The 14754-nt window shown below is 36.4% G+C and overlaps 1 long non-coding RNA gene across 1 annotated transcript in view; it reads right to left on the bottom strand.

Annotated features, from left to right (window-relative positions):
- Nucleotides 1–14754, bottom strand: part of LOC147833150 (uncharacterized) — a 134150-nt gene that overhangs the window by 98769 nt on the left and 20627 nt on the right. The gene's annotated exons all lie outside the window — the stretch shown is intronic.

Raw genomic sequence — 14754 nt, forward strand, 5'->3', positions numbered from 1 at the left:
ACTGATTTTTGCAGTTTTGGTGCAAAAGAATGTAGCAAAGTCATCAGTAGTAAGTGTGGAGGATGTGGGTGGAGGAGGAGGATAGAGGAGGGAGGAAAATGTTTTAAAAAGTAGGCGAGGATTAGTGGCATTGTTGATTTTCAGACGGTAATATGTCTGCTTTGCAGAAGTAACCTCAGCCGAGAAAGAGGACAGAAGAGTTTGGTATGTTAAGAGCTGTGCAGGATTTTTAGTTTTCCGCCAAATTCTCTCTGCAGCCCGAAGTTTTGAGCGATGCTCACGGAGAGCATCCGAGAGCCAGGGTGCAGGAGGACTGGCACGGGCTGGCCTGGATGCAAGAGGACATAATCGGTCTAGACATGATGCTAGAGTGGAGCAGAGTGTATCAGTGGCACTGTTTGAATCAAGTGCAGAGAGTTTGCAAGATGGAGGAAGAGAGTCTGAAACCATGGTGGATAGTCTATTGGGTGAGAGAGATCGTAGGTTTCTGCGAAACGTAACCAGTGTTGGAGTGTGTGGCGGCTCATGAGTAATGTGGATGTTGAGAGGAAATGATCGGATATTTGTAGTGGAGTTACTATTGTTTGATCAGTGAAGCAGTGTCGTGTGTAAATAAGGTCTAGCTGATTACCTGATTTGTGGGTAGCAGAAGTAGGTGCTCTTTTTAGGTCAAAAGAGGCAAGCAGAGTCTGAAAGTCTGCAGCTTGCGGTTTGTCAACGTAAATGTTAAAGTCACCTAGCACCAACAAGGGAGTGTCAAAATTAGAAAAAGATGAGAGAAGAACATGCAGTTCATCTAAGAAGTGACCTAATTTACCTGGTGGGCGGTAGATAACAACCACATTTATGTAGAAGGGGTGGATAATGGTGACTGCATGGAATTCAAAGGAGCTGATTGTTGGCAAGGACGGTATCAGAGTAAATTTCCATTCTTTGGAAATTAGTAGTCCAGTCCCACCTCCTCTCCCTGTCTGACGAGGAGTGTGGGAAAAAGAGAAATTAGCAGAAAGAGTAGCATGTGTAGCAGTGTCCTCCGGCCTTAACCAGGTCTCAGTTAGAGCCATGAGATTATAGTCAGAATATGTAGCTATGGAGGTAATAAAATCTGCCTTGTTAACAGCTGATTGACAATTCCAGAGGCCCACAGAGAGAGAGAGTTGTGAAATAGCAGATACATGTATTGAACGAAGGTTGTGAGGATTATGCCTGCAGCGTACCTCCCGTGTTTTGCGAGTGTTAGTAACAACAGGAATTAGAAAACACATAATTAAAGTGCACTGACAACAAAAAAAAAAAGTGTAAAGATAAAGTAAAACAAGAAAGTAAAGTACTCAAGTGCTTTGTCGGTGTCTTTGCTCGGTGGAGTCGCGCAGGTAGAGTCGATGGTCTTTACACTCGTCGGTCTTCACACGAGGCTGCCGCGGTGAACTAGTTGTTTATATAACCCCAAAGCACTAGACGATTGAATTCAGCTGGACACGCCTCGAGACTGAGGCGGACGACGCGAAACCGTCTGCGTTCGCTACACAAGCTCTTATAGTAACCAAGGAAACAGTGGCTAAACACTTCTAGTATTATACACAACTGAAAGCAAGTTTAAATGTCCTACAACTTAACACAAACAGCTGAAAACAAGTCCTCAAACCATACACAACAACTGAAACAAGTCTTAAATGTACTTACACACTGCTGGTCTCAATGGTAAAGTGCTTCTCCTAAGTACAAAGCAATGAAAGAAAGAAAAAAATAATGAATGGATGAATAATATGTAGAAACCCAGACAAACAGAAAAAAAACTAACACAAACTGAATAAAGGTACCAAACAATGAATGAATGAATGAATGAATGAATGAATGAATGAATGAATGAATGAATGAATGAATGAATGAATGAACGAATGAATGAATGGGCAAAACAGACAGAAAAAATAACAAAATAATCAAAATAAAAATGCAAACAAGGAAGGAAGGAAGGAAGAAAGGAAAGAAAGATTAATGATGGAAGGAAGGATGGATGGGTTAAGAAACAGACAAATAAATAACAAAAAACTGGATGGATAGATGGATGAAAAACAGACAGAAAAACTAACAAAAACTAAATAAAATTACAAAATGAATGAATGAATGAATCGATGGATGGATGGATGGATAGATGGATGGATGGACATGGATGGTAAAAACAGACAGAAAAAAAAACTAAAAACTAAAAAGTACAAAGCAATGAAAGAAAGAAAAAAATAATGAATGAATGAATGAATGAATAATATGTAGAAACCCAGACAGACAGAAAAAACTAACACAAACTAAATAAAGGTACCAAACAATGAATGAATGAATGAATGAATGAGGGATGGATGTATGGACGGATGGATAGAAAAAACAGACAGAAAAAAACGAAAAAGTACAAAGCAATGAATGAATGAATGAATGAATGAATGAATGAATGAATGAATGAATGAGGGATAGATGGATAGATGGATGGATGGGAAAATATACAGAAAGAAAAAAGAAAAGAAAAACTAGTGCAAAACAATGAATTAATGAATAATGGATAGAAAAACAGACAAACAGAAAAAAAAACTAACAAAAACTAAGTGAGGGTACAAAACGATAAATGAATGGATAAATGAATGAATGAATGAATGAATGAATGAATGGATGGATGGATGGATGGATGGATGGATGGATGGAAGAAAGGGAAGGGGAATGGATGGAAGGAAGGAAGCAACTGTTACAGCTACTGTTAAATCTTGAATCTCTTTTCTCAGACTTTCTACGTTTGCTTTCCACCAAAGAAAACAAAGCAACCAAATTAAAAGCACAAGGCCCGAAACAACATGCAGGCGAGTAAATAATGACAGATTTTTCATTCTGAGTATGAACTAGAGATGGTAAAATTGGAAAAGAGTGAGTCATGTTGTGCTCGACTGCCATCAGGATTATTTCTGTCTCTCTATACTGACTAGAATTGGCTGGGACGTAATCTTTCTGACAGTTAATGTTGTGCGAGTACTGAACATTTCTTGATTAAGAAAAACACAAAGCACGCTTGACATCTCCTGATCATGCAGAACAATTTCATGCAATTTCATTGTGTGCGCGTCTTATCAAAGTACAAACATTCACCAGTGAAATGGAAGCCCGCGCAAGCAAACGCATGCAAAATAAAAAACCTTGCCTTGTCACTGAATTACAGTGGCTTTGAGAGCTTTGGGAGACCATAATAATCCAGACTCCATCTGCACTCGCTGTGATATGCAACATTAATGCAGCAGTAACCTGATCCGAACTGTAAGCAAGCATAATTCAGCCCATCTGGCCATCATTCACAATGCCTGCCGCTGATCCCAAAATAGCAAAACAAAGAAAATCACCCAAAGACCCACAGAGACATCAATATGGGCATTAATCTGGATGAAAGTAAGGCTGGAGGTTCAAGTAAACATGATATAATGTTGACATTTCTGTTTTACTCTTTACAATCTGCTGCATTTTAGAGTGAAACAAGACAAGAAGTAGGACAAGAAGTTCTTTTATCAGTTGAGAATTGTTTAAATGATGTATATCAGGTGCTTGAATGATAATATGCAAACAATGTACATAGATGTATACATTAGATGACGCTATGCTATTGTCTATTGGAAGGAATGCGTCAACAGAGCCACCATTTTAGTACAGCGCTCCTTTGAAATTAATGTGGTTCAAGGTGTAGTGGAGGACTGTCCATCCAAAGCCAGATATATTTACACATATATACATATATCTATAATTGGGAGTTTTCCCAGTAGTCATTATGCAAATTATTATTTTCAATGATGAAAATTATAATTTTACATCACTTTTTTTACCCCACGGCATTGCCGACAAAGAGCATGTGTTTGTGTGCATGGAAATGTATTATCCTCCCTACCTGTTAAATTTGATCTTATCCATGCCCTGACACACACCCCTTCTCCTGCATACACTTCTTAGAGGGAGCGATTCATTTGTGAATGAATTCCTGTTATGAACGACTTGTTCACCTAGCCGACAATAATACAATAATATTTTTTTTTTTTGCACCACAGCATCTTGTTGTCATATTTCATTTACATTGTTTGCTGATTTTATTTAACAAAACTAGCATAAGCCTAGTATTTAGTGTGAGTTGGTTGCCTTATGGTTAGTGCAGTAAGTGACTGTATTATAATCATAACGTTACAAAGATTTGTAACATACAAAAACGTTAAAAAAAAAAAATACTAAATCTTACCTATATGTGATGAATTAATTGTGATGAAAAAAATGTTTAAAAAAAATGTTTAAAAAGTGCTAAAATCCAGCATTTTCCCAATGGCTTAGTCTTGACAAGTGCGGTTGAATGACTGTTCCTGGGAGCACTGTACAAATGTGGCAGCGCTATTGACACATGCTCAGGGTCCGTATGCGATACCTAGTGTATATATCTATGAACAATGTATTGTTTCATCCCAAATGGTACACTATGCACTCACACATTCAACAGCATAGTAAATGAATGTAGTGTCATCCTAATTGGAACACTAACGTTTTTTTTTTGTTTTTTTTTTCCAAGCGGTAATTCAAACCGTTTCCCTAATGATGTTTGAAGGTTGATGTACTGAAATAAGTGACCAAATTACCAAGTAATACCTGCCATGAGTATAACCATCAGAAGGTGCTATAATTACTGTCGTAGGAGAATTTTGCTTTCACAATCCAAAATAAAAAAAGTAATCCAACATCAGTGGTTGATAGCTCCGCTCCTTCCGCTACATAAGAAAAGTTGCAGCCGTGGAGTGTGTGAAGTGTCCGACATTCCACACTTCATTTTAACGACTGAACAAGTGCATCATCCAGGTATTTAACCTGAACTTTTTTGTTTTTTTGTTTTTTTTTAGAGTTTTTACAGTGAATGCACTACTTACACTATCTATACTACATATGGTGTAGAACAGTGCACAAGTATGCGATTGGCACGCATCTTATATATTTTACTGATTGGTTGACACATTTAAAATAGCACACTAGCTTCTACTGCAGCATTTAGGACAGTTCATTCTTATCTCTCAACAATTGGATTGCATAAAATATCTTTGTTTGCTCTTTTGTCATTTCCTCTGAATATTCATATTTTTGTTTGTTTTTGAATCTCTGAAATATTTGGGAAAGAGATGAGAATGTAATATGCTAAACATCCATGTCTTTGTGCTTTTGTTACTGAGTAATTTGTAAACATATTATCATTGTTTACAAAGAATATAGAGTTTATTTTAATGGCCCATAAACTGACATTTCTACTATTTGTCATTTTAATAAGCAAGTATATATATAAAAATGGAAAACAATGAAAACCAATGAAAACAACGCGCAAAATCTGGCAAAGCAAAATAAAAGTCCATGTAAGCAAATCCAAAACCAAAACAAAACAACTACAGGAATATATAGTTGACATGTACTTGCAAAGATTCGTATATATCCAAGGGGACAATCAAAATAAAGTTTTTAATCATTCATTCATTTTCCTTTAGCTTAGTCTTTTTATTCATCAACGGTCACCACAGTGGAATGAACCATCAACTTAATGAATGAATGAACGAATGAATGAATTATTATTATATTTTATAATAATATTAATTAGTAATTAATATGTTTTACACAGAGGATGCCCTTCCAGCTGAAATCCAGTACTGGGAAACATCTATACACACTTATTCACACACGAACGGCCAATTTAGTTTATTCAATTCACCTATAGCATGTCTTTTTACTTGTGGGGGAAACCAGAGCACACGAAGGAAATCCACAAGAACATGGGGACAACATGCAAACTCCGTACAAAAATGCCAACTGACGTAGCAGGGACTCGAACCAGCGACCTTCTTGCTATGAGGCGAACCACTGAGTCATCGAGTCACCATAAAGTTATGAAGCAAACTGCATAAAATTAGATCTCTGGGGTAAGATGGGCCAGAAAAAAAATGACAAAGGACGACCCAAGAGGCTACTTGTTGTTTATGTAGTAATTAGTGTGTCTTTTAAAATATATAAATATTAATAATAACACATGGAATTTATTAAGAATACCTTAATATTAAGAATAAGTAGAATTAAATGAATAAATGATCATCATCATCATCATCTTCTTCTTCTTCTTCTTCTTCACCATCATCATCATCATCATCTGTGCGCAGAACGTGTTCTCTCCGCTCGCTCGCTGATTCTTCTCTCTGCTCGCGTGAAACTTTTTGGATTTTTGTCAGTCCAGGGGCGGGACTTGGTTTACTTGTTATCTCAAACTCTATTGGTTATTCACCATTTCCGGAAGTTAGCCAGTATTGGATGCAGGTTATGATGATCCACATTTGATCTGTATAGTATGGAAAGCTAGTTTCCCCAATAAATAAAAACATAAAGGAGATATATCTTATCATAATGTCATAAACCAGGCAAGAACCCCTGTGTGCGCGAGCTTTATTTTCCTCGCATGGCTGGTAATCTGCTCGCGGTTCACTTGTCCTCACGTGTAATCATCACTGCTGCACTCAATCAATTATGCCATCAATTGCTGCCATATGGGAGCACAATCTCATTTGAATTTAAAGCAACAGTTACCAAAATGGCACAATTTGGATCAAAGCCTAAAAGAGGCAGTTTCACATAGTTCTAAAACATTTTTATAGGATACTTTTAGCTGAAACTTCACATACACACACTAGCAAATATTTTACATCTTGTAAAAAGGGGCATAATAGGTGCCCTTTAAATTGTTTAAAATCTACAGTGCATGAAATGATTACGCATTGTTATGTAATTTCGACGCAGTGACAGTCTAACTAACGACCAGCTTGTAAGAGCAACACTTCAGACACAAAAATAGATACTAGTAAATCTCTTCTCTTTCCCTAAAAGCACCAGTCTAACAAACAGTGAAAAATGCTATTTGCACTTACAGAAATACTATAGTACAGCAGTGTTAAAATGGGCCATTCTGAATGCAATGCATGTTTAATAGTATTTTTTATTAATCTGCAAGATAACAAAGCATAAAAAAAAGATTGAATTCCTCAAAAATTCTCTCAAGCCCCGGGGTCTGATAGTTCTGATGTTTTATGTTCATGGAAATCACTATAATTTATAAACAAGAACGAATAAAAGGCTGTTTTAATGAATTCAGATGTAAATTATGAACTCAGTGGGTGAGTAATAAATACCAAACTTAGCATGACACTAGAAAAGTGGCTCCATAAAGGGAGCGTAGACATTACTAAATCTTTGATAAATGCAAATCTATGTAAATCTATGAAAGGAAGCTCTCGCTCACTGTTTACTTCCCTCACCCTTGCTTCGCCGAGGGCTGAAATACGTCTACAATCAGAAAAGAGTCACTGCCAGGCAGATCTAAACAAGGTCTCCTTGTCTGAGGCCTCCGCAGTTTTTAGTGTCAGAACATGCTGACGTTGCATATCGGTGTAAAAGACACACGCTTGGTGACAATACGTCAGAGCAGCTGTCAGAGAGCAGCTAATTTCCCATCTGTATTCATGCTGCCTGTTCAGGTGAGGAATAACTCTGAACATCCTGCCTGTGTGAGATTTAACTGCCAGCTAATTCATTTGTATGACAACAACAAACCAAGTTGTGGTTAGTTATTTGGTTGTTTGGAATAAGTAGCTAATTCATTTACAACAAAAGCAGAATGCTGTACCATTAAACAACGGAATAAGAGTGAATAGTAACTGGACAACAAGCTTGTTCAGGAATTGAAAATGCTTTCATTTCCTCTGTCAATGATATATTAGAATTATTAGCAGTGTTTGGTGTAAATAATGTTCTATTTAAAGGTTCTATTTAATTTAATTACAGGTGGTTATAATAATAAACACTCACAGGGCACTTTATTAGGTACACCTAACTAGTACTGGGTTGGACCTTCTTTTGCCTTCAGAACAGCCTTAATCCTTTTGTGGCATAAATTCAACAAGATACTGGGTATATTCCTCAGAGATTTCGGTCCATATTGACATGAGAGCATTAGCAGTTGCTGCAGATTTGTCGGCACATCCCAAAGGTGCTCTATTGGATTAAGATCTGATGACTATGGAGGCCATTTGAGTACAGTGAACTCATTGACCTGTGCAAAAAACCAGTATGAGATGATTCGGTACACTGTGGTTATAAAGGGATGGACCTGTTCAGCAACAATTCTCAGGTAGGCTGGGGTGTTGACACAACTCAATTGGTACTAAAGGGCACAAAGTATACCAAGAAAATATCCCCCACCATTACAACACCAGCCTGAACCGTTGATACAAGGTAGGATGGATCCATGCTTTCATGATGTTGATGCCAAATTCTGACCCTACCATCGCAAATGTCGCAGTAGAAATCGAGACTCGTCAGACCAGGCAATGTTTTTTCAATCTTCTATTGTCCTATTTTGGTGAGCCTGTGCGAATTGTAGCCTCAGTTTTCTGTTCTTAGTTGAAGGAACAGCACCTGCTGTAGTCTTCTGCTGCTGTAGCTCATCTGCTTCAAGGTTGGATGTGTTGTGCATTCAGAAATGCTCTTCTGCATACCTCAGTTGTAACGAGTGGTTATCCGAGTATTGCCTTTCTATCAGTTGGAACCGGTCTGGCCATTCTTTCTCATCTGACCTCTGACAAGGTATTTGCACCCACAGAACTGCCGCTCACTGGATATTTTCAAATTTTCTGACCATTCACTGGGATTTTTATGCACAACCATCTCGAGGGTTAGAGATGGTTGTGCATGAATATTCCAGTAGATCACCAGTTTCTGAAATACTCAGACCAGCCTGTCTGGCACCAACAACCATGCCACTTTAAAAGTAATTTAAATCACCTTCCTTCCCCATTCTGATGCTGTTTTGCTATTACCTAAATTCATTGGGTTGCTGCCATGTGATTGGCTGATTATACAATTTGCATGAATGAGTAGCTGGACAGATGTACCTAATAAAGTACCCAGTGAGAGCACTTGATTAAATATAGTACATAAACTTAACAGTTCTGCATAAATCAATTCAGAGCAGAGTATTTATTTATTTATTATTATTTTGCTAGAATTTAAATGTATTATCTTTTTATTCCTAAATATTTTTGATGACTAAAAAATTATTTCAATAAATATAATATATAATAAATATATTTACATTGAACAAATTACTGATAAATAAATGTTTAAATACTCATTTTTAAATTAGTGTGTTCTTTCATTATTGCAAGTTATTGTATAATGATGGTATGTTCTGTAGACTATAGAAAAAATATTGCTAAATAGGGGCTAATAATTTTTAACTAAAAATGGTTTTTAAAAAATTAAATAAATAATATATGAAATAATATAAAACAAAACAAAAAAAAAAATTTTCTCTAGAAGAAAAAATATTATCAGACATACTGAAAATTTCCTTAAAAAAAAAAAAAAATCAAAGGGGGGCTTATAATTCTGACTTCAACTATATGATACAAAGTAATTTTTAACAATTTGATATAACTATTAGATATATATTGTATAACTATTATACAATATAATATAGTATATATATATATATATATACACACACACACACACACACAAATGCATACATACATACATACATACATACATACATACATATCTAAAAATCAAAAGTTGGAGCAACGACTAAACTTAAAAGCACAAAAAAAATGAAAACCTCCTTTGGATCCTAAAATACAGTCCGCTGGTAATTAACAAATATTTATTTAAAGTGTATTCATGCCACATGACTATATTAATAGTTGACTGCACAATGAAGAAGTGAAAAACAAGTGTTAATTAATAAAAATCCTAGGGAAATCTCAGGAGCAAAAACGGAGCAAACAACATTGACAAAACAATAACTGGCTATGAACTGGAGGAAGACACAAAGCCTAAATACAAATAGGGCAATTAGAGAAAAATCGAACAGATGTGTAGAACTAATGAAATAAAAAGGCATTTAATTCTGTCAGAACAAAGAAAAAAAAATCCCAAACACTCAAATGTAACCTTTGAAAAGACTTTTTTTATCACTTTAGATAATGTGAAATGACTTTTTGTTCTGTCAATGAATGAATGAATGTAATCTGTAAAAAGTCTTAATGGCCCCAAACAATTGGGAAAAGTCTAAAATGTAATACCTCTGTTGCTATGAGTAACTCTTCATAGTTCTGCATAATGACCTCATGTACAGTAGTGCTTGCTGCTTAAAGCCAAATGAGTCTCTAAATCTCCAGTAGTAGGACGTGATCCAGTCCCTGCAGAAGGGCCTGATTAACTTGTTGGCAAATGTGAGTGGGTCACATCTCCATTTTGGAATAGTGTGTCAGTTCTGCTCTAAAGTGGCCGCTCGAGGGCAACCAGATTTTGGATGGTTATTTGTCCTGCCAGTCTCCTCAAAACTGCTATGCTGTTGAGAAACCATATAAAACGGCTCAACGCAATGGCCCTTTCCCTCTGCTAAAACACACAAGAGCCATTTAATAGTGTGTTTGCTCAATACCCTAAGTCAAAAGAGCCACAGAATATTGTTTTTGCAAAGTTATGGTTTTGAAAAGCTCTGCAAGGACCATTGACATATAGCGAAGTATATGTGACAAAATAATAGCTTGATATGAGAGAAGCTGCTTCAATCAATTCCACAATATCATCAGTGTTTCAAGAGTCAGATAATACCATGCAGGAAAAGGTAGGCTCGGGTCATAAATATCTTATTCTGTTTCTCTGACCACTTTGAAGTGGATAATGATCCAGTATATTCCAGGAAAAGAGATCGGTGAAGCAAATGAGAAATGACTCTTAAGACCCTCTCGCACTGCATAGATTGCGCCAGTTTTCATTCTGATTTTTAGAGGACATCTGGGTTTTCTTCAACTGCTAATGCATCATCGCAAACAGCATCTGAAAATGTCTGCTTTGTGTTAATGAGGATTTTTTTTTTCTTTTAGAAATACAAAAACAACAGCTTTACTAAACCACCGAATAAATCATGCATGCTTTATTACCTGGGTGAAAGATTTGAACTTACTGGTTGACAATTGAGTTTTTAGATTCAGCAAACAAGACTCATTTTTTAAACTAATAAATATATTAACTAATATTAAGGCTTACTCTTAAATATGTATTCAAATTTTAAAAGGTATTAGATGCATTACTGAATCTCAGTGCACAAAGCTGCGCCATCCTTAATGGATTAACCAAAGATCATCCAAGGCATTTTGAATAATCATTCATTCATTCATTTATTCATTCATTTTCTTTTCGGCTAATTGTTAATGCGGAGTCTCCAGAGCGGAATGAACCGCCAATTTATCCAGCACATTTTTATGCAGCGGGTAACCTTTCAGCCGCAACCCATCTCTGGAGAACATTCACACACACACTCATTCACTCATACACTACGAACAATTTAGCTTACCCAATTGCTCACCTGCACCGCATGTCTTTAGACTGTGGAGGAAATCAGAGCACCCAGAGGAAACCAACGCAAACCAGGGAGAACATGCAAACACCACACAGAAACGCCCACTGACCCAGCCGAGGCTCGAACCAGCGACCTTCTTGCTGTGAGGCGACAGCACTACCTTCTGCGCCACTGCATCGCCCCATTTTGATTAATCGTAAAATGTTATTTGAAAGCATCATCCACCACATAAAAGAGTAGAATTAATTAAAGTTATAAGACTTAGATTTTTCCTTCAAGAAAATAAGTAAAGAAAAAACATTATCTTGTGTAGGCCATATAATTTCTGCACCAATATCACAATGTATGCATCTTGAACAGTCAAATCGCAAAATCTGCAAGGTTAAACTGCATTTATAACATACAATTTGTGTAGTCAAAGTTCAACTCTAATAAAGTGAAAGCTTTTAATTTGGATGTGTTTTTAAAGGTGTGGTGTGTAAGTTTGACACTCAGTGGTTGAACTAGGTATTACACTCAAAACACATTTTCACTCAGCCCCTCCTCTGACGACTACACGCAAGTGCAGGTTGCCAGCTTGACGACACTAAGAGGTGCGAGTTTGACTAGCGATCCTAAATGCTAATTTAAATCATGTTTTAAATAAAAGTTATGGCATGCAACAGAAAGGATATTTTTCATTTTAAAAGGAGTTTTTTTCCTAATCAACACCTAACTATATTTTAGAAACGGCTTCTATTTCTTGCAGCTGAACAACAGTAAACTGACAATGATCACCTCAGGTACACCCCATGTGCTCTATTTAGCGTTAAATGCTAATAATCAGAGTTTAAATGCCATTTTACATGACATTTGTTGCCTTACTACTGAAAGCAGCAGCAGATAGTTTGACTCAGATGTTAAAATATAATAAACCCTTTGAAATTAAACTTTAGAACTGTGACTCAGAGCAAGCCAACATATATCAGTGATCCAGCTTCTATTGTGCATTTAATAATGTTAAAGTGGTTCAATATGGATTAATTACATTATAGACCTTACCATTTTGTTGGAGTGCAGTGAGTCCACTATTCTGTGCCTCTAAATGGCTGTATTTAAATTTCTGTCCTGTTTCGTCAGGTGCAAACAGCCAATCTGCTTATCACTGCAATCTAATTACATAGTGTGTTGTTAGGACACAGGGTTACAATTTAACCTGCTCACTTAATGTTTATGTTTGTAATATGTATAATATTTGCTTTTTCATAACCAACTTATGTGGAAGTCTGATTCTGTCTCATTTTGGAGGCTGCTACTGTCCACCGTAGGTCTCATTCTGGTTGCAGACGTATACTTAGAGAGCCTTCATGACTAAATTAATAAAATATGCGGTTTTCCACCAAGGCAACCCGGGCTGCTGACATATAATTGGCTAAACTGGCATTGGGCGGGTAAAATGACCCGAACAACAACAGATATTTCCACTCGTATTGCACATTTTCAAAGCAGAATATCTGACTTTAGCATTGCTTTTCAGATAAACAAGTATGTTCATTTAGCATGTTTCTTGAAGTGCAACTATGATGAAAATCAACTTTTGTAAGTTGTTTGGACAGAACTGTGTGTGGGTATAGTGTGTCATATTGGAGTGATAAAACCCAACAAGTATGTTTTTTTTTTTTTTTTTTTTTTTAATTTCTGGGTGTTAAATAAAACCCAAATCCCTGTGATTTTGAGGCCCACCGCAACATGACGTAGGAGTGTGGATATACCCACCCACTAAATTGATTGACAGGTGCCATGTTTCTGTAAGAATGGGTTTTCAACTACTCGAGCCTGACTTGTAGTTCAGCCGAATGACTAAAAAGTTATCAGTATTGATGGTAAAAAACTGTACATTTTTAGTCAAACCATCCTTCTGCGATGTTATACCAAAAACAGAAATAAGGGCAGTATTAATAGCTAAAAATGTGGGAGAGCTTATATCAAAAGTAATTCACAAATACAAAAATAAAATGAAATGATTTAATGACAATAATTCTCTGGTTACAACTGCATTAGTTACAAATAACTGTCTAAAATGATAAAATATGAAATGATAAAACATATGATAATAATTGTACCCAGCTTAGATGTAAAATAAAGTTACCAGAGGTAGAAGGAGAGACAGGGGGAGGGAGAGACAAAGAGAGTAAGGCCCAATCCCAATTCTACCCCTTAACCCTACCCCTTACCCCTACCCCTCGTTTTGCGCGTGCACGCCAAGCGGTAAGGGTGTCCCAATTTTCTTTAGCTTGAAGGCGTATGGCTAAGAGGAAGGGGTGAATAGCCCTTCGAACAAAGATTTTTCAGGACCACACTTGAAACTAAGGGGTAAGAAAATTTCCCAGAATGCACCAGACACAGCGGCAGTATTGCTAAACCAGGAAGTAAGGAGATCCACAAATTAGTATTTTTTTTTGTCATTATTACGAATTTTTACGACAAACAAACATATGTTTTAATATATTCATAACCGCGTCCAAGTTTTACCGTCATGCTTTAAAAAAACGCAAAGAAATTAAAATAAATAAATAAAACACGTAAAATTTCGCGATCTATAATCCCTAATAAAAAACTCCTGTAAAGTAACACTAAAATAGAATTGGGATTGGCCCTAAGAGACCTCAAAGAGGCAGAAAAGATAGACTCCAGATCAGGAGAGGAGAGGAGCAAAGCAGAAAAGTGCAGAGCAGAAAAAGAGACAAAGTTAACCAACTATTTTGCCTCTTTCTTGATCATGTGACCAACGTCCAAATACTGAGACATTCAAACTGAACAATCAACATGTGAGAACATCGTAAAACCCTAAAAGTCCACACACCAGGCCCTGATCTTATCAGTATGGACCTCCTTTGGTGAAAAAGACATGTTTTGCCATATAAACAAATGCACATAATATTTTAGACTCTTACATTTCTATAATAATATGTATACATATATGTCCACAGAACTTTTTTTTTTTTTTTTGCAAATAAACTGAGATTAAAATAATTGGTACAACTGTCTGTGATTTTTTATAGTGAACTCTGTGAAGTTTTATAAATTCAAAATGTTTTTAACATTTTAAATGCCATATGTGGAGACTTATCATTTCAGAAAGGCTTGAATAAACTCCACCACAAATACATAAACTTACTTGGTATTTTCGACTAATGAGCTGTATTTCAGCTTCATCTGTGTCTGTCTATATCACTGACTGCTGTTTATCTGATGCAATGCAGAAGCAAGCAGAAAGGCACATGGGTAGGGAGAAGCAGCTCATTCACATTTAAAGTCAAAGGCTACAC

The sequence above is a fragment of the Danio rerio genome, chromosome 17 (genome assembly GCF_052040795.2).
Source record: "Danio rerio strain M-AB ecotype USA chromosome 17, GRCz13ab, whole genome shotgun sequence".
Lineage (NCBI taxonomy): Eukaryota > Metazoa > Chordata > Actinopteri > Cypriniformes > Danionidae > Danio > Danio rerio.